A 19936-nucleotide genomic window follows, 5' to 3' on the forward strand; every position below is an offset into this window, starting at 1 on the left:
TTGAAAACCAATACACTTGGCAACTCCGCTCTAGGCACGATCAATTTAATTGGTCAACAGACACGCGGCCAATTTAAATTCTTGCTTTTCGAACTGTTCTTTTTTCTGCAAATATAAAGAGATCTTGGGACTATAATCTATAAGCAAACCAGTATTACTTTCCATAACATGAAAGACGCTCATTGAACAGAAACTATAGACGTACTTTAATATAACTGTATTACATCTGCAATCATTACTGAACAATCATAACTGAACTCAATTCGCCAGGCAGGACGTATTGTTAAAAAAATATTACATATTCCAAATTATTACATATTCTTAAAATGAAACGGAAAATAAAAGGTCCTTTGGGTCGTCGTTTGGAAACTGCGTATTTGCCGGATGTCGATTCAGCAAAGTCAGCATTGACATTGATCTTGCTCATCCATGTCACCTTGTGTATGAATAGGGAAGGTCAATAAACAATATACAGGGCGTTCTAACGAAAACTTACCCCTCTTCTGTAAGTCTGAAATGGACATGTAAACGAAAATTTCAAAGAAAATGTCATTTTTTATTTCTAGGGGAACTGATTCTGATATGGAAATCATACCCAAAACTTTACCCCCTGCGGCAAGCAACTATCCCCCTATTTTTTTCAATGGAATGGGGGGTCGAGTGATACATTCGCTGTCGCTCATTTTATTGGGAAAATCAACAGAAGTAATATCAACGGCAACACAATCAACGGATAAAGTGTTCAAAATGACTTCCATTTAGTTCCATACAATAATACAGTCTACTTTAGAAAGCGTTCCTTATTTATTGAAGATGTCCGGAGTTAGAAATCGGCATTCCGGAAAATTCTTTGTCGCAGGTCTTCTAGATTTGTAAAATTTATTTAATTAGTAGTAAACGTTTTGAAATGGACGACACTGTTAGTTTTTTCTGCACTGGTATTTTTTGTTGAATCTAATTATCGCAGAACAAACAGTAGATAGTTGGCCACTGCCACTTTTTCACGAATTATTATTCAGTCATCCTTGTTCACTGTGTTCCAACATGGTTTATTCTACTGAAGAAGGAATAAAAATTGTTGCAATCAACCTATTATCGACATAACGAATGTGCTAAAGCTGCTGAAAGAATTTATAATACGAATAATCCGGACCACAACGTGAGCCATCAATATGTTAAACAGTTAATGGAGCTTCTGTTCACAACAGAAAACGTTAAGTATCCCTATTATACAATACATTTTTTTCAGACGGAAGTTTTTTCATGTTGAATGTTGAAGTGAATAGACATAATTGTCGTTCAACAACAACTGAGGCTGAGTGTATCGTAAAATATATATCAAGCTAACCGGTGAAGCAAGTGTACGGTTCCAGAATATTCATTTGATGATGAATCAGATAGAATTGGCCTTTGGTCATTTCCATCTGTCCCAGAAAAATATGGAGCAAAACTTATGTCTAATAATAGAAAAATTATATTCATATGGAGTGCGAGATAAGACACTAGAAATCTTGCAAAATTATTAAGCAAATAATAATATATTACGAAGAGTTAAAATTGAGAACTGTTGAGTACCCCACAAGAAGTCACTATTGGCGTTCCTCAGGAACTGTTCTTGGACCAGTTCTTTTTCTCATTTACATAAACAGTATCACAGAAATGACCGACTTTTGTGGTCACCTCATCTGCTATGCTGATGACACAGCTATTGTATACACAGGAGAATCATGGGAAAATGTTTATAAATTCGCTGAAGACGTGCTCCAAAAGATTGAAACATGGCTTCGTAAGACGAAATTTATGAGATTTTCTCTGCAAAACATTTATCAGCCACAAAGAACAAAACTAAAAATAAAAAGTTCGAGATGCGACTCATATCAACCATGTACATGTGATATAATAGAAAATACCTCATCGATCAAATACATGGGTGTTATGCTGGACCGGCATTTCAGGTGGGACGAACAAATAAGTCAGGTCATAAAAAGACTTAGAAACCTTATTTACACCTTCTATAACCTATGCGATATACTAGATATGAAGAATTTGAGTATGTGTTATGCATCTTTAGTTGAGTCGGTAGTACGGTATTGTATTATAGCTTGGGGTGGATTATTTCATAGAACAATGACTTGCATGCGAACAGTGCAAAACACTTTATTGAAAATAATATTCAAGATACACAGACTGTATGCAAGTAATTTTCTATATATTGATACCAAATTACTAAACATCTGATCCTCATATACTTTCCATAACCTGACATGGATTAATTGAAACATTGAAGAATATTGTAATTATTTGTTAAAAATGGTCTGTCACGAAACTTAATGTAAGAAATCAAATTCTATGCGGGTAAAGCCGCGGGCAACAACTAGTACTTCAATATTAATAAGTTCATTATTTTGAATATTTATGTATCATATGTAGTATGGCTGGGATTAAATCAAATAAGCGAATGAATTTCAGTACAAACTGTCTTCGATGACATGAGTAGATTTAACTCTTTCGTGATATTACTTCGTAATTCTATGATTGGATTGAGTGCTTCATCTTGTACTGAAGAGGCAATAAGACACATGTCTTTTACCGAAACATCGATGTCCGTCATTCAGGATGACAGTGATCCACGTATGTTAATATTACCTCTTTAATACATGATATTGTGTAGCAATCCTGTAAATGATATATGAATCACTTCCATAACTTATGTTTGGAGTACAAAATGAATAGAAAAAAGTGTTTTTTGAATAATTTATTGATCATATAAAAGTAGTTGTTTCGAGAGGGCATTTTCCTCCTGTTAGAGTTTGAAAGTTTCTTCTTTGCATGATCTACACATCTTTCTAGTTTATTTTAAAATCAATTGCTTTTACCCTTTCTTTTGAAGATTCTCACTTTTTTGTAAAGTGATGGAGAAATAGAAAGCCAAAACGTTTCTTTTCCAAAAATTTATCTTTTGTAAAAATGTAACTCTCACAATTATAATAAAGTGTGTCATTCTGAATGCTAATACAGTTCAAAGACAAATTAGTGCTTCATAAGTCAATTTTTGCTGCTCAGTTATTAGAAATATTGAAAGACTGCTATTTTTTTAAGATCACAGTTCTAGAGTTTCTAATTTTTTTTCTGTTTGCATATAAGACGATATTTATTTAGCTTTTGTGAATTGATTTGTAACGAAACCTAGATTGTGTTGAAGCAACTGCTATAAATAGTTTTCTTCATGTGACACGTATAAGGTTTAAAAAAGTGAATCTCAAAGCTAAACTCGTATTGAATAATGTGCACAAAAAGCAATATTTTCTGATTTGAGTGTATTTTGCCATTGATAGTTCACTGATTACCCCACTGTAGTGATCGTTATTTTCTATCAATACACACGCATTTACTACTTTCATTTATTCATATATCCCTTTTTTATACACTAGTTTGAATCCTGAACGTAGCGCATTATTTATGAGCGCATAATATTGAAAGCCATTATGTAGAATTATAAAGATACCGTTTTATGTTTCACTGTACTTTCTGTAGTTATTACTCGTATATCCAGATCTCCAATCTGTCGAATATGCGATCAGCTCGAGGTTAAATTCGTGACATTTTTTCACACTCTTAGCAATTTTATGGAAATATTTACAACTATCTGTTGATAGAATGTAATGATATATAATTAAATTTTATGTTTGTTTCTGACTTCATAATAATGAGGATACTGCGTGTTCTCAAAAATCATACTTGTTTTCAAATTCGATAATTATTATTTACTGAGCTCTTGAAGATGATGGTAATCAGATGTTCGCAAAATTTTGTAAAAGTAGAGATCAATGGAAGGTTATCCTCCCCTCATCTTTTCTCCGAAACGATTCGAAATATAGATGAGAAAAACTGGTGTAAGACAAAATGGAGGTACTTTTTTTGAAACAACGTTTTATCTTTTTTCTGACATCAACAATACTGATCATGAATAAAAAAGAACATTAAAAACAGTCAATACAAGGAACCCAATAAGTATAAATTCACAAGTCTGCAGAAAAAATTGAGAACTGAGACTTTTATTTTGTCATAGAAAACCACGTTTACTGGCAATGTAGGTTTCTATGTTAAACAAATTATCATTTTAAAATAAAAGATGAAAGATAAAAAAAATACATTCATAATTGCGTAATGAAACTTATTCTTTTATCTTAAGGGCATTCTGTAGTAAGCACTAAACACATTCCATGGATTTACCCATGGATTTACCAATAATTGACTGTACTGAACAATAATCAAACTTATCTTTATTTATCTTTCAATACAACAAAACACTTCAACTTAAACTTCGACTATTATTCAAATTTATATCGCTTCATTAGATCGCTCCGCGTACCGAACTCTTACTTAAACTAGAGTGTCTCGACGAGTGGAGCGTAGAAAATTTCTCAGAATTTCATCGAAGCCGGTGAAATATTCGCCGGGATTCCATCGAAGCCGGGGCAAAGACTAGAATAATCAAGGCTGCGCGTGGCCTTGACTACGTCACAGTTGGTTTTTTGGTTACCAGTGACGGCCGGCGTTATTTTCTCCAGGGCATGATTTACAACACTACCCCCTCCCCTGAGATTGTTCTCCCTGAACAACATTCCAAGAGGGAACATCACGACCTATGTATGGACTCAGTCTCTCTCTCTCTATGCGGACAATTTTAGACATGCTTCTGGGTGACAACTGGATTCTCTACACCAGATCGTTAATCTTTTTGGTAACCAAGTAAGGTCCTTACCATGGTCTCTGTAATTTGGGACACAAACCTTCCGGCGTTGGGGTTGGTAGAGCCACACTGCATCGCCCTTCTTGAATCTCACCGCGGCAGCGACTTTGTCAAATCTTATCTTCATCCAGTCGCTGGAAAACTGTAATTTGTTTCTGGCAAATTCGCGTCCAATTTCCAGTCTCTCCTTCAGGTCATTCACATACTCTGCCACAAAATACATCCATCGGAAGCTTCAGTTCCCTACCAGTTAACAACATAGATGGTGTAACCTGTCGCGGTATGTTGCGAGTTCTTGAATGCCAACATAAAAAGAGAGATCAATTTATTCCAGGCTCTTTGGTTTTCGGAGACAAACATCGAGAGGTAACTATTTATGGTGAGATTATGTCTCTCGACAATACCATCGGACTGCGGGTGAAGAGCAGTTGTTCTTGTCTTTTTTATTCCCTACAAAATCATCATTTCCTTCCATAAATCCGACTCCAAGTTGCCGCCCTGATCCGATTATAGTTACTGGGGTACTCCGTGTCTGGCAATAACGTTTTGCAACAGCGCTTCTGCCACCGTTTTAGCCTTTTGGTTGGCCGAAGCTACTACTTTGGAGAAATAGTCCACCACAACCATAAGGTACGTGTTACTGGATATAGTCACAGGAAGTGGTCCTAGAATGTCAACTACGATTCTCTCGAAGGGGCACCCACTGAGATATTGCTTCAACCTCTCTATTTGCCTTGTCTTCGGACTCTTTCTCGAAGAGCACAGGTCACAGCGCTCACACCATTCTTTCACGTCTCGACGGCAATTGACGCAATAGTACTTATCACACACTCTCGCTAGAGTTCTATTCACTCTGAAAATGCCCTGCATTGCGATCCTCGTGGAGCTGTTCAAGGATATTCGGGATAGACGTCTGGAATTTGTGGGTTCTTTTATTCGGGTTTTATCATTATCGAGTGAGTAGGTCATCTCCAATGCACATGGAGTCCTATTTAAAATCTGTTTAAAAAAATCTGTTTAAAATCTGTTTTTCCATTAATCAGCTGTTGCCCCCATACGAACGACAACTCTCAGAAGTTGAGAAACTTGTGCGAGCTAATTACTAACGAGGTCTTACCTTTTAACGTGTGATTCCTAACACGGTTGCAGAATCATCCCAGCTTCAACCAGATAAATTCTCTCGAGGAAAATATCTGGTCGTGGCAGGAATCGAACCCACGGTCTTCCGATCGTGAGTCGGGCGCACTACCCATTGGAGCCAGTAATCCTTTTCTTGCTGGCTGTGCTTGTAGATCTCTTGCCATTCGTTCCTCACTTCTTTGTCAATCCTTCTGCGCTATGATGATCTTTTGCCGCATCATGAAGGTAGTGTCACCCTCAGAGGCTGGTAACGACTGTATCACACCATAGTCACCTGACCATGTTGCAGCGGTATACCTGGACCGTATACCGTATGTCCGTATACCTGGACAAGACATCCTTACAATTTGCTACCCTCCGGGTCAGAGGGAACCCGAAGCGGCGGAAGGTAGGGGAGCTCATCACCCTATCCGAGCTGTCCATAAAGGAGTATCTGCCCGCTACCTTATCACGTCTGGTGGAAAGTTCTTATTCTGTTAGCTGGGTTTCCTTGTACTTCTGGCGTTGGCAAAATTTGCATCCAGATGCTGACATTCGGATGTCTGACCATGGTCTTTTTGAGAGGCTATCTGCGTTTCCGTGACTCTTTCCTCTCCGATGTTGAATTCCGAAATGGTAAGTTTTTTGATTCACCTGGCTATTTGCTCTCCTGGAGTTTTCAAGTTGAAGAGACACCGAAGTGCTGAATAGTCTGATACGATCAAGAAATTACGGCCACATGAAAAGGAGTGGTAATCTACTGCTTTGACCACTGGAAAGAGTTTTTTTCTAGTAGAGGACTTCTTCTTCTTCTTGTACCTGACTAAGTACTGCTCCTATTCCGTGTTGGTACGCATCCGTTTTTAGTATAATCAAGCCCTTCTCCTTTGAGTATGCCAGGACAGGTGCGCAAGCAATGATTGCTGGCAATCTGGAGACCATACGAAAGGGTTTTCCTCTCAGTCAAGCTAAGCACCGGTCTGGAAATTTTCCCAATGTCCTTCACGAAACGCCGGTAATAGCTACAGAGTCCAGGGAAACTTCTTATGTCGTGTTTGTTCTTCGGTGTTGGCCATTCTTGCACTGCCTTGATTTTCTATGGATCTGTTTCAGCTCATTCTGAAGATACAACGTGTCCTGGAAGAGGCATCACTTATTGGGATTGATTTGCAGATGAGCATTCCGTAGCCTCGTGAAAACTCTCGGCAGATGTTCGTCAAAACTTTTTCCAGTGACTATAATGTCATTAAGAAAAACCAAGCAGGTTTTCCAGGTAAGTCCTCTCAACACAAACTCCATCAAGCGTTCAAATATTGCGGGTGCGTTGCATGACCCGAACGACATAAACTGGAATGATCCATTGCCAGTGGAAAAGGCAGTCTTATCTTTATCCTTAGGGCAAACGACCACCTGCCAATATCTGCTATTTAGATCTAATGTTGAGAAACATCTGCATTCAGCCAAGACGTTTAGTGTGTCATCTTTTCTGGAAAGGGTGACTGTCCTTTCTGGTGGCATCATTAAGCCTCCTCGTCGATCCATCTTTCTTTGTCACGACCAGGGGCTGTTTAGTTCCTCGATTTCATTTTCCTTAACAATGGATGCTGCTTCTTCTTGTTTTGCGAAGGGAAGTCGTCTCGGTGGTTGACGTATGGGCTTGGCATCACCAGTATCGATCCGATGTTGAACTAAATCCGTTCGACCAATTGTCATAGTTCTTCAGACAGATGGCTCTACGTCTACTTGAAAGAGACGACGAGTTCCATTGTGGGTTGTTGAGCACCCTGTAGAGGAAATTCTTCCTAGATTCTAGCAATTTTTACGATCAGTCAGCAGATGCCTATGACTTGCCCTTTCTTGAGAGTCACCCTCTTATTATTGGGATTGATTATTATTATCGGAATGGTCTGATTGTTACCATTCAGGAGATATCTGGCCACGAAAATCCTGCTTCAGAGCCGTTGGATGGCTCTATCAATGCTGTGCCCAAGCCACCAAATCCCGCAATTTCAACAAGAATAATTTCCTCTGTGTTGGGAGAGATTCTGGAATATTCCAGTATAACCTCCTTGGCGCTGTCATAAGGCTGAGAGGGCACGTCATTCCCAACTTCTTGTTGTTCCTTATGTCCATCACGAATTTTTAGGGGAAAATGATGTCTAGTCCCAGAATGAATTCGTCGAAGACGTTGGCCACTCATACCTTAGTTTCTATTTCGTAATTTCCAAGCCTCAGTATCACTTCAGCTTCTCCATAGACTGTCAACTATCTCCAGTAGCTGTTTCCGGAACAGGTACTACCGATACTTTCTTCAAACTGCTTCTGTTAGAAATATCGGTTCTCATTATTGACCTCGTTGCTCCAGTATCGATGCTGAAAAGGCATGATTATTTAGAAATCTATCGACAAATAAGTTGTTACTGTTGCGTTTTATCATTTAAATCCAAGTTTTCCAAATTCTGACGCTTCAGTTTGGGTAATCTCGAACGATAGTCTCTTCTTTCGTCGGATGCTGGACGTGATCGACATTCTCACCTTAAATGTCTTCCTCTGCAGCAGTAATAACATTTAGGTCGCCCTCTTGCCCTGGGTGCAGTTCCAATCATCAAATATTTCTTTAGAAGTTTCTCTACCATGAGTCGATCTATCTCTTCGTCTTCCTTTTCATTGATGACCCTCACTAGAACTTTTCGTTGTTGTCGCGACGCATTTTTGGAAACTTCAAATTCTAGGGCATAAATGATGGCCTCATTAAATTTTTTACGACGGGCCATCCTCAGTGACTGCTGAAGTTTCGTGTCACGAACCCCGTCTTGAAGCTATGGACACTAATCCAGTAGATGAGCGCTTCTGGGTAGACGAGTCTTACCAACCTTTCGACTTCAGCCCCAAAACCCTGCAGACTCTCAGATGGACCTTGAGTTCTCACTTTCAGTTGAGCTTGGTAGACTTGTTGAAAAGCTGATATAACTGCTTCATAATATTTCTGCCTATTCACTGGAATATTTTTCAGAATTTCGAAGGCTTTTCCTTTACTTCACGTTTAGTACAAATTAACACTTTAACTTAAACTTCAACTAATATTCGAATGTATATCGCTTCATTAGATCGCTTAGCGTATCGCACTGTTACTTCCACTTGACTGTCTCGATAGGCGAGTGGATCGTACTTTTATTTGCCAATCGAAGGCCGTAGAAAATTCCTCGGAATTTCATCGAAGTCGGTGGAATATTCGCTGGGATTTTATCGAAGCCGGTGCGAAGACTAGAATAATCGAGGCTTGACCATGTCAAAGTGGGTTTATGGCTACCAGTGGCGGCCGGCGTTATTTTCTTTAGGGCATGATTACAACAGTATACTTTTCTTTGTAGGAAGCGTCTGGTCTGGTCTCTCTGAAGGGTCCAACTGTAGTCTGCCATCATTGAGACGCTCCATTTCCCCTTCTATTTTTTCCATCTCCTCAATATCTTGGTGAAATCGTTCACCTTGCTCTTCTCTCACATCTCTTACATTATCTGGAAAGTAGTCGAGGTGGAATGAAGAAAATGTACTTTCAATCTCAGGTCCTTTTTATAGCCTGACAATTTCTCTATAATCTCTTTGAAAGAAGTCCATCATTCTCTATGAGGATCTGTCATGGTTCTGATGAATTGTGGATTAGCCATAAGCCCTCTAATATCTGGTCCAACGAAAACACCTTCCTTCAACTTTGCCTCTGTGAAGCGGTAGTATAAAAACTTTATGAGGAGGCACCAAAGTTTCATGCAGGACGTTCTTCTCGCCAACGTTGAGCTGCCTTGGAGGCCAACGGCGTTCTTTATTTAGAAAGTAATGATAGTTATGAACTGTATACATTCGAAAAGAGTAATACAAATGAAATTGTACCTTTTTATTTATGACTTCAAGTTAGCCAAAGAAACCGTTTTTTATAATACAATTTTGCGTTTTGCAGAATAATCTGATGTTCTGGAATTTTTTGAGTATAGTATTTCCAATACCAATTGAAACAGCAAAAAATAATATGCCGAAATAGACGTCGGCATATTATTTTTCAGTGGTAGATTTTCAGTTACTTATTCTTATAATCATAGCAATTTATCACCCCATGAAAAAGTTATCTCAACTGAATTTTTCCACCATGGGTAATTATGAAAAACTTCAAAATTTAAGGTAGTTGATTTCCGAGTCGAAAAATATAAAACACAATGAAAACACAAATAATCACACTGAATTCTCATCAAACATATATTTACAAAATAATAGAGGCCAACAAAATTGCTAGAAATTTCAAAATTTTTCTTCGCTATATTCGGATGAGGTGGAATCATCATCGGGTTGAATAACGATCGGATTTAAGGAACTTTGCACATAATATTTGTTTTCTTCTTTTATAACGTGGGCCACACAGTTCTTCCACACATTACTATTACCTACTTCATGTAGTCAAGCACTACAGCATTCAAAGTCGGTGATTGATTACATTTCCGCAAGCTTTCTTTCATTGTGGCCCAAACCATTTCAATTGGATTGAACACACAATAGTATGGAGGCAAACGTAAGAGAATATAACCAGTGTTTCACACATCGAATCAATAATATACTCTTTTTTGAAATTACGTTGTTTTATGGTCGGCAGTAATACCTTTTTCGTTTGAATCTTTTCGGGTATTTCCATGTCATGTTTTCGCATGAAATCAACAATATCTGCTTTTTTGTGTTATTGTTTGGTATTGTAGTCAATAACCGAGAATGATACGAAGCGTTATCCATAACAATAACCGAGTTTGGAGGAATATTTGGAAGAAGCTGCTCACTGAACCAGGTTTCGATTAAAGCCGCAGTCATATCTTCGTGGTAATCAGTAGACGAATCTTTTATATTTTTGGCCGACAAAGCGTTAGATACGAAACCACTTTCATTCCCGGCATACAAAATTATAACACGTTTTCCCCTTGAAGAAGGTGTGTTCAAAGCACAATACTTGGTTTCGTCTACCCAGCCATATTTGACAACATCATGGGTGTCAAACCAAGTTTCGTCGAGGTAGATTATATGTCTTCTGGATTCTCGGTAGCTTTTTATTCGCCTCAAATATTCTTTTCGGAGTTGAACAATGTGTGTCGATTCCATTATGACCATCCGTTTGTTCAATTTTTTATATTTGATACCACAAGACAATAAGACACCTCGTAGAGTTTCTAAAGATTTGTAATTGTAATGGGGATAGTCGAGTAATTTATACCAAATCATTTCCAAGGTTGCTACTTATTTTTTTTGGTATATACTGTAAATTGTTCGCCGAATCACATCTTTTGTAGCACCATCAACGTTTGCAAATTTTTTATTCCTTTGTTTTCATTTCATTGCATGGTCAATGACATCCCCTATTTTGATGACTCGAAGAACTGTCGAACGAGATAGTTTCGCTAGCTCGCATATTTTATTCACAATAGCATTCTGTGAAGTGTGACACTTTTCCTTCTTCAAGCATTCATGAAAATTACTCACTGAACTTGAACATGTAAGTCCTTATTTTCAAATTCCGGATCCCTGTCGATTGACACAGATTCCTCACACGTAATGTTATCAATTGCTTCAAAAGGTCTCCTGAAAGCCATATTTGTTGGATTTAAAATGTATATTTTTATCATTCCCTCTGTATATAGATTTTTTATTTATTTTATGTGGTGTCTGATAATATTTTTAGTTGAATGAAGTTTGTTAGAAAAAAGAAGATTTTGATTACAGTTGTCAAATAAATAGAATTTAAATACGTCAGTAAGACTTTATTTGATAATAAAATTATATCCATCCCATATTTAAAAATATCTATTTATAATTTGTATATTTAGGTATATAAACAGCTAACCCTCTTCTTTAGATTCAGTATTAATTTGCTTCTCCTGAAGATGCTGATCTTGTTAGCGAAACGCGCATCGAGTGCAAAAATATCATTTTGGTGTTACGGGAACTGATCTCTAGAAAAAGTATTCAAAAATTGGTTTGCAAAACCACTAACTACCTCACCTAACCCCACGAACACACGGCACTGATGAAGAAATATTGTGAAACGACAAAAAATTAGTATTCAGTCCAGCTAGCCGAGCCTTTACTCCTCAACTACATTTGATAGCACGTTTACTAATTATCTGGGCGACTAGGGGGCAACGGGCAAGAAATGTTTATGACCGTACCCATCTTTTTATTGCCGTTCCAATTGGGAATGGATAGACTATAACATCTAAATACATAGAATATATTCAGACAGCTTTCTCTGTTGCAGATTTGTGTTATGCGTTCACTTGCCAACGATAATTATAGTTATGAACTCCAGAATAACCTCTTGCCTGTAAGCAGAATGCATTTTTTGCTACTTGGTTTGCTCATTTCTTCTGTTTCTGGTTATTATGGCAACGTCATGAACAGATTTCGTTTTTTTTTTGAAAAAGAATACTTCTGAAGATGGTCGTGAATAGTGCTCTATGAGACCAATGACCCGTCTTAGAATTGTTCAATACACCGACTTACAAACATCGAGTTGAACTCTTTATAAAGAGTATTGTTTAAAAATATTGCTTTTTCATTTGGTGTGGATTTTGATTGTCATTTCCTGTAGAAACATAAGGATCAATTGCAAATATTCTGGTTATTAACAGTACTTTTCCAGGCAAGGTGCCCTTAAACCATTTAGATTCGAGATGAGCAATGTAAGTCACTAGTTATTTGACAAGCCAATAAAAATATTTCGACTTGAGGGAGTCAATAGCAGAGTAAGAGAAATAATTCAAGTAACAAAAAAAATCACGCTCTAATAAATCGATTTAATGGGATGATATGAATAATTTTTGATTTTCACCTGGATTTATTTATTTTTCATATAGTTCATATCTGTTTTTGATACAGATGAAAATCTTTCAGACAATGAAAGTTCGAAAGTTAAAATTCAACGAGAAATAGTATCAAGCAAATTTAAACATAATTTTTTTTCGACTCATAGTAATTATGGTTTTGTTAGTCCGAATAATGAGTTACTAATGTTGTTTACATTAACATGTTCGATTCGGATCAATTACATTATAGTTACCCATTCGAACGAACAAGACCCAATGTAAACATGCCTTATTGAAATGTAAATATGGGGTGTTCATATTTATAGAGATTTTATCATCGCTGACAGGATCAGAATAATGATAAGAGAATTTATTAATATACAATAGAATAAAAATATGAGTTGAAGAAAATATTGAAAAAGATTAGAAAATTCGCTGAGGTAATTCGTAATATACAAGGAGAATTTGCCGAGAGATTCACTTATCAACGGGAAAATGATGGTTTCAGTATCTAATTTGAACAAGGCATGATTTTGTTTCACATAATTTACTGACGTATTTCGTTTTTGTGAAGTATATGTCTAACTTAAGATAATATTTCATTAACATACCTTTATAATGAACTAACATGTGTTTCATATGTTCAATTATAAAATACCTGATGAAGTCACCACTTTAAAGCACCACCTTTTAGTACATGCATTGATATATAAGCAAAAGAAAAAATACCCATCTATTTCAGGATTTCAATTGGAATTTCAAGGTGTGCGCCTTAATCAATTTGTTCCATGATTTAACCGATCACTACATATTTTGAAGGAAACTAACCGGATTCTTCGTTACATACAGCATTCAAAAAATGTCTTCTCCAGTTTGTGATTGGAACGGCAGACGTTTTTATGGGGTTTTTGGAGGCCACTAATAGTATTTTTGTCATAATTGTGAGACTGATTGATTTATTGATTGTGTTTAGCCAGTCGCATACTGGTAATTTTTCAATGTTGGTGATTAAGTTGAACCTCACACACTGTTGTTTCAAGCGTTCACTGGCAATTGCTCAAGATCAGTTTCAAAATAGAATTCGTCGAGACTAGAACCGTTTGAGCTCTTTTTTCGAAGAACACAAAAAATACAGAAACTTTTGGATCCATCAATTAATCAGCATTAGACTTGAACATGAATAATTCCAAAAAGTGGATATGTAACACTGTCATCCGTAATGGCGGACACCCAATGTTTTGGAATGGAATACTTGCCATATTGCCTCTTCAGCACCTTTTCTTTGCATAATTTACACATCCTTGTATAGAGGTAACTTTTAATTTAATTGCTTTCTTACTTTCCCACATTTTTTGTGTAAAGGTGGAGAAGTAGAAAGCCAAAACTTTTTTTCGAAAAATCAAGTTCTCCTGGAAATATACACCTTTCAATTCAAACAAGATTACTATAGCTGGGAATTCCGACATTTTTAAGTTTAGACCAGTTCCAGTTACATTAAAGCCAAAACTAGAATACAAGTAACAAAGACCGATGAATAATGGTGTTTTGGTAGAAGAATGATTTTCAGCGTTTGTTTAAAAATGGTTGGCAATGTTTCATGGTGAATTTCATCGGACTTCGATTGATATGATTTAAGGGAATGTGGTTCTTTGTTGGAGCTCACAATACATGCAAAAAGAGAATGAATGAAAGAAAAGAAATCAACAACCATAATGTCAGGAATAAACTGCTTGCCTATCCTAACGGTTCTCGATCTTCCTGCTCAGTGGCTGAGGTCACTAGTCAAAATTTCACCAATTGCACAATTCCACTACTGACAAGAGCGGATGATTGAACAGCAACAACTGTGTTTATCGTTTTATTGATATTTTAGCTATTCATTCGAATTTCATTTGTTTTGTCATACATTAGGATTCATAGTAAAATCATGTTAGACAATAAAACTCCAAATATTACTAAAGTTTTATCCAACACCAAATCGTTATTTTTAACACAATACCCGTGTCGAGGTGTTAGAATAATGGTTTAGTGATGGGATAAAACTCCAGTAATATTCATTACTACACCAAAGGTTCCAAACAGTGCATCACAAGTAATGGAACTCATCCGAACTGATGATATTCAAGGATTTTCAGAATGTGTCACACAGATAGTTCCGGTTTTAAAACCAAACAGTGGCATGAGGATGTGTAGATTTCAAGGTTGCGCTCAACCCGTAATTTCCATCACAGCACTTTCAATTATCCAGAATATAATATTTATTTATGAAGGTACGGGGCTCTTATTGATTCTTACAGTTTTCATTTGATATTGCAAAAATTACACATTCTATCTATTATTTCCATATAGGTAGGTTACAGAAAATAAAGATATAAAATTCATGTACCCTCCTTGATCTGTACTTCAAATAATAATAATAATAATAATAAAAATAATAATAATTATCCCCAAAAGCGGAGATTTGTCGATTCCTAAGAATTACAGACCGATAACATGCTTGAATTCGTGTTATAAATTGTTTACAAGCATCTTATACACACGAATACTCACTGCAGTTGACCGAGTGTTCGAACGGATATATGAGCAGAGAGGGACGAAGAGAGGAGTCGCTGGATGTAAAGAGAACCTGCTCATCGATAGATGTGTAACGCAGGACTCGATATAATATAACCGTAACCTCTCTATGGCCTGGATCGATTACCGTAAGGAATTTGATACAATTTCGCATGAGCTCATCTTGCATTTGCTCAGATGCCTTGCGGTACCCGACGACATAGTGAGATGCATTGAAAAACTGATACCACTTTGGCGAACTCGCTTCACCATCAAGCAAGAGTCCAAACAGGATGGGTAACTTTCAGAAGGGGTGTATTTCAGGGTAATTTCCTCAATCCCCTTCTATTCTGCTTCTCACTATTGCCATTATCCGTTGCGCTCAGAAATACTCGAGGGTATAACTGTGGCACCCCCGAAAACAGGAGGCACAAGGTCACCCATCTGTTTTATATGGATGATCTTAAACTTTATGCCTCTGGAGAGAAGGATCTCCATCAGTCCTTGAGGGTGGTGGAAGAGTACAAGCATGCTATCGGTATGAAATTCGGAATAGACAAATTTGCAATGGTTCATCTCAAAAGAGGACGATGCGGAGACTACGGAGAGGATGTGCAGCTCATAGATGGAAGCATCCTACACCATCTGGATGTCGGAGAGACGTATACTTACCTCGGGGTGGAACAACGCCACTCACAAGAGGTAACCGTGGCAAGTATCAGCACAAACTTCGACAGATCTGGTCATCGGAACTGTCGGGGAAAAACAAAGTTGCTGCAACAAATATGCTTGCCGTTCCAATCTTACTCTACTCGTTTGGAGTAGTGAAGTGGACTCGGGAGGAGCTGTATCAACTCAACGTAAAGAACCGAAAAAAGATGCATCTCTATAGGAGTTTGCATCCCAAATCGTTCGTTCTACGGTTGTACTTCCCCCGACAACAGGGAGGCCGTAGACTTTTGAGTTTGGAGTGTCTACATGACATAATGGTACTGGATACAGCCTGTAAAGTCGTCAGGAGTTCGGATCCCCTTCTCTGCATGGTCTGTGACCATGAGAGAGCAGGAATTGGAGCATTTCTCCTTAGGGCAGCTGCCCGAGCAGCTCGGTATAGTTTTCGACTCTGAACGAGGTGACTATAACTCTGTCACCGAGTTGGAACCCGTTCAGCAAAAAGCTCAGATAGAAGGCGCAGAGATCACCTTACTTCTGCGGAGACACAAAAATAAGCCAATGCATGGGGTCTTCTTCAATAACATTGGAGACTTAGGCTTATCAAAGCGCCTGACGTTCGCTTTTCTCAGGTCGAGTGGGCCGAAGTCGGAAACTGAGGGGTTCATCATGGCTTGCCAGGATGGTGTCTTCAACACCTTAGTCTACCGCAGTCGCGGGATGGGTATAGAGGTTCCTGACACAAGGTGCAGGGTCTGCCGCGAGGCGCCCGAGACCCTAATGCACTTGCTATCAGCATGTCCAGCATATGCGGTCTCGGCCTATATCCATCGATATAACGCGGCCCTCAGAGTGCTATATTACCATCAACGGCACTCTTACGGTATTGACGAGACACCGGTGTTGCCCTACGCCCTGGGGGATATTGAATCCGTTGTGTGGAACGAGAAGTGCCGAATTTATTGGAACTATCCGTTCCCCACCCTCAGACTCATACAAGCTAATAAGCCTGATGTGGTCCTTCTCGACCACCAGATCAAAACGATATTTGTCGTGGAGTTTTCAGCTCCTGGCGAGACGAATATCGTCAGAAAAGAGGAGGACAAATGGATTAAATATAGAAATTTCCTCTTCGAACTCCGCAGACTCTATCCAGATCACTCTGTCAAGATGGTTTTTGTGATTATTGGAGTCCTTGGTGGAATGATGTCCTCTCTACTCTCGAATCTTAAAATCATACCGGCTTGCCGTACTAAAGCAGAAATCTTAGCCGCACAGATGTAGAAAACTGTCATTCTTGGTTCACTGCGCTTGCTCAGGGCACATGATTTTCGGACCCAATGAGCACTTACCCCACGGTGTGGGGAGTGGTCATTGGTTGATATTGCTGGCGCGCCCTTCCAAATGTATCGGGGCTTCGGGGGATAGGGCCTGACCAGCGCACACTACGGTGGGAAAAAATTATAATAATGATAATAAATCGGCTTTATTGATAATATAAAAAACAATACAAAGATACATTTGAAAATGAAAATAGGTTACAGGAGATTCTGGTACTCCTTGGCGAAGTCTAGCTCAAAGCTACTCTAACTCCACCAACAAGCACCACTCCATAATGCACGCGAACATACAAAAATAAAGGCAATCAACAGTGATGGTACCACGAAATGGGAAATGCAAATAAAATAATAATTTGTGATTACCTTCTAAAGACAGTTGATAAATAATTAAATTTAATCGATCTGTTGTCCAATAAGCAAAAGTTGACATTACTGACTATCATAGATATAATTTTTATATTTGTATTTGAATTTCCTGATATTGAATCTCTTCAATTGCTCGGACAATGAATTATAGAGTTTTACAGCATCAAAAAGAAATGATCTCTGAAACTGTGCAGTGGGATGTTGTGGCATAGTTCATTTGTTTTATGTCTAATGTTTCTTGAGTGAATATTTCCACGCAGAATTAGTTTTTGTATTAAAATGGGAGTATGGGGAAGGATGATCAATTTATGAACAAAACAACCCAAATGATGAATCATACGGTTTTTCATATTGAGCCAACGGGAGTTTTTAAAGACTTCAGAAATTGAATCATATTTACGAAATCCATAAATTAGGCGACAACAAGAATTTTGCACTTTTTGTATTCTTTTTTTATCTGAATCATATAAATATGGCCCATATATGAAGTCACAGTAGTTGAAATGGCTTAGCACCAAACTGTCACAGAGAATTCTTTTGAGATGTTGGCTCAAAGTAAGAAGGTTACAGTATAACAGTTTCAATGATATATTAGCTTTTTTCATTAAGTTTTTAACATGACTAGTGAATCTAAGATCAGTGTCAAGCATCACCCCTAAGTTTTTAGTTGCATTGACAGGAGTCAAGATAGTATACCTAGTACTGAATGGAAATTGTTTTCTGCAAATTTACGATCCAAAATGCATCATCATTGTGTTATTAGGATATATTCTCAAATCATGTTCACTTGATAGCCCATTAATCGAATCAAGATCAGTGTTGAGGAGATTTTGTGCCTCAGCACACTCATCGTTTTTAAAGTGCATGTATAATTGTATGTCATCAGCATACGCCTGTATTTTACATTGGACGAGATAATGTCGAGATAATGTCAGTAGTATAAATGATGAACAATGAAGGTCCCAAAATGGAACCCTGTAGTACTCCTGATAGAAAATCAAGAGGTAAGGAGTGATGACCATCAACAACAAATTTTTGAGATCGACCAAGTAAATGCGACCAGATGAGAAATAAGGCAGCACTATCAAAACCATAATATTTGAGTTTCATGCAAATCAGCTCATGATTGATGGTATCGAATGCTTTCGAAAAATCTAGTAGTACCAGAGTGCAAATCATTCCCTTATCAAATCCCACAATAATGTCTTGCGTAACAGTAGCAAGAGCTGTAGCCGTGCTAAAACTCTCTAAAACCACATTGCGATGGTGATAAGAGATTATTGATATTGAAATATTCAATAATTTGTAAATAAATAACTCTTTCAAAAATTTTACTCATGGTTGAGAGTATACTGATAATTATCTGGCAATTATCCACAAGTCTGGAAAATATGAACGTTCAAAACAACAATTGATGATATGTTTAATATATTTATCTATAAACGGGCTACAAAGTTTCAACATTCTGATTTAAATATTATCAACCCCTGAAGCTTGACTTTTGATATCATTCAGGATTTCATGGATAGCTTCTTCAGTAGCAAATCGAAATGAGAAGTTATCTTGCCTGATTAAATAATTATTGCTATAAAATTCAATATTTTCATCACAATTATTAGAAATGAAGAAAAGAGAAATGAAAGTTTCTGTTTTTATCACTTTTTTTGTAACTAACGTTACTGCATTTTCGTTCTATATGGACATTTTCAAACTTACTTACAAATAAAAGTGGTAAAAAATATAGAAAGTTTCATTTCTCTTTTTTCAATTATGATTTCCTACCACGTAGTAACGACTACATCCATCAATTTAATTATTAGAAACATTTTGTACGAATTGGGCAAAATTTTGTTTTTTTAAATTTTTGAAATGCTTTATCACGTTTTTTCATAAGAAGTCTAGGATTTTGAGTGAGCCAAGGAGCGGGATGTTTGGTAATTCTAGCCAAATAATTGTAATGTTTCACAAATCATCTGAAGGAACAATTCGTTCAGGCCAGTCTTCTACACTGTGGGTTAAAGGATTGACACCTATCTTAAAATAACTACTCCCCTGAATAATACCACGAAGGGCGCTGGATTATATCCGCCAGGTGTTAGTGCAGGATTCTTCACTGAAGTTTTTCCTGCATATGCTGATGGCGATACAACTGTCACAATAGATTTTCAATTATTGGAACACACTTGCAGACCGATGGCCTGAACGAATTGTTCCTTTAGATGATTTGATCTATAGTCAGTCTTCAAGTATATCCACTGAATATATCTGAATAGAATGTTTCTTTCAATGTGTCTTTCGCGAAA

Source organism: Leptinotarsa decemlineata, unplaced genomic scaffold (assembly GCF_025532065.1).
Source record: "Leptinotarsa decemlineata unplaced genomic scaffold, Ldec_3_MD MMD2_P_RNA_scaffold_5, whole genome shotgun sequence".
Taxonomy (NCBI): domain Eukaryota; kingdom Metazoa; phylum Arthropoda; class Insecta; order Coleoptera; family Chrysomelidae; genus Leptinotarsa; species Leptinotarsa decemlineata.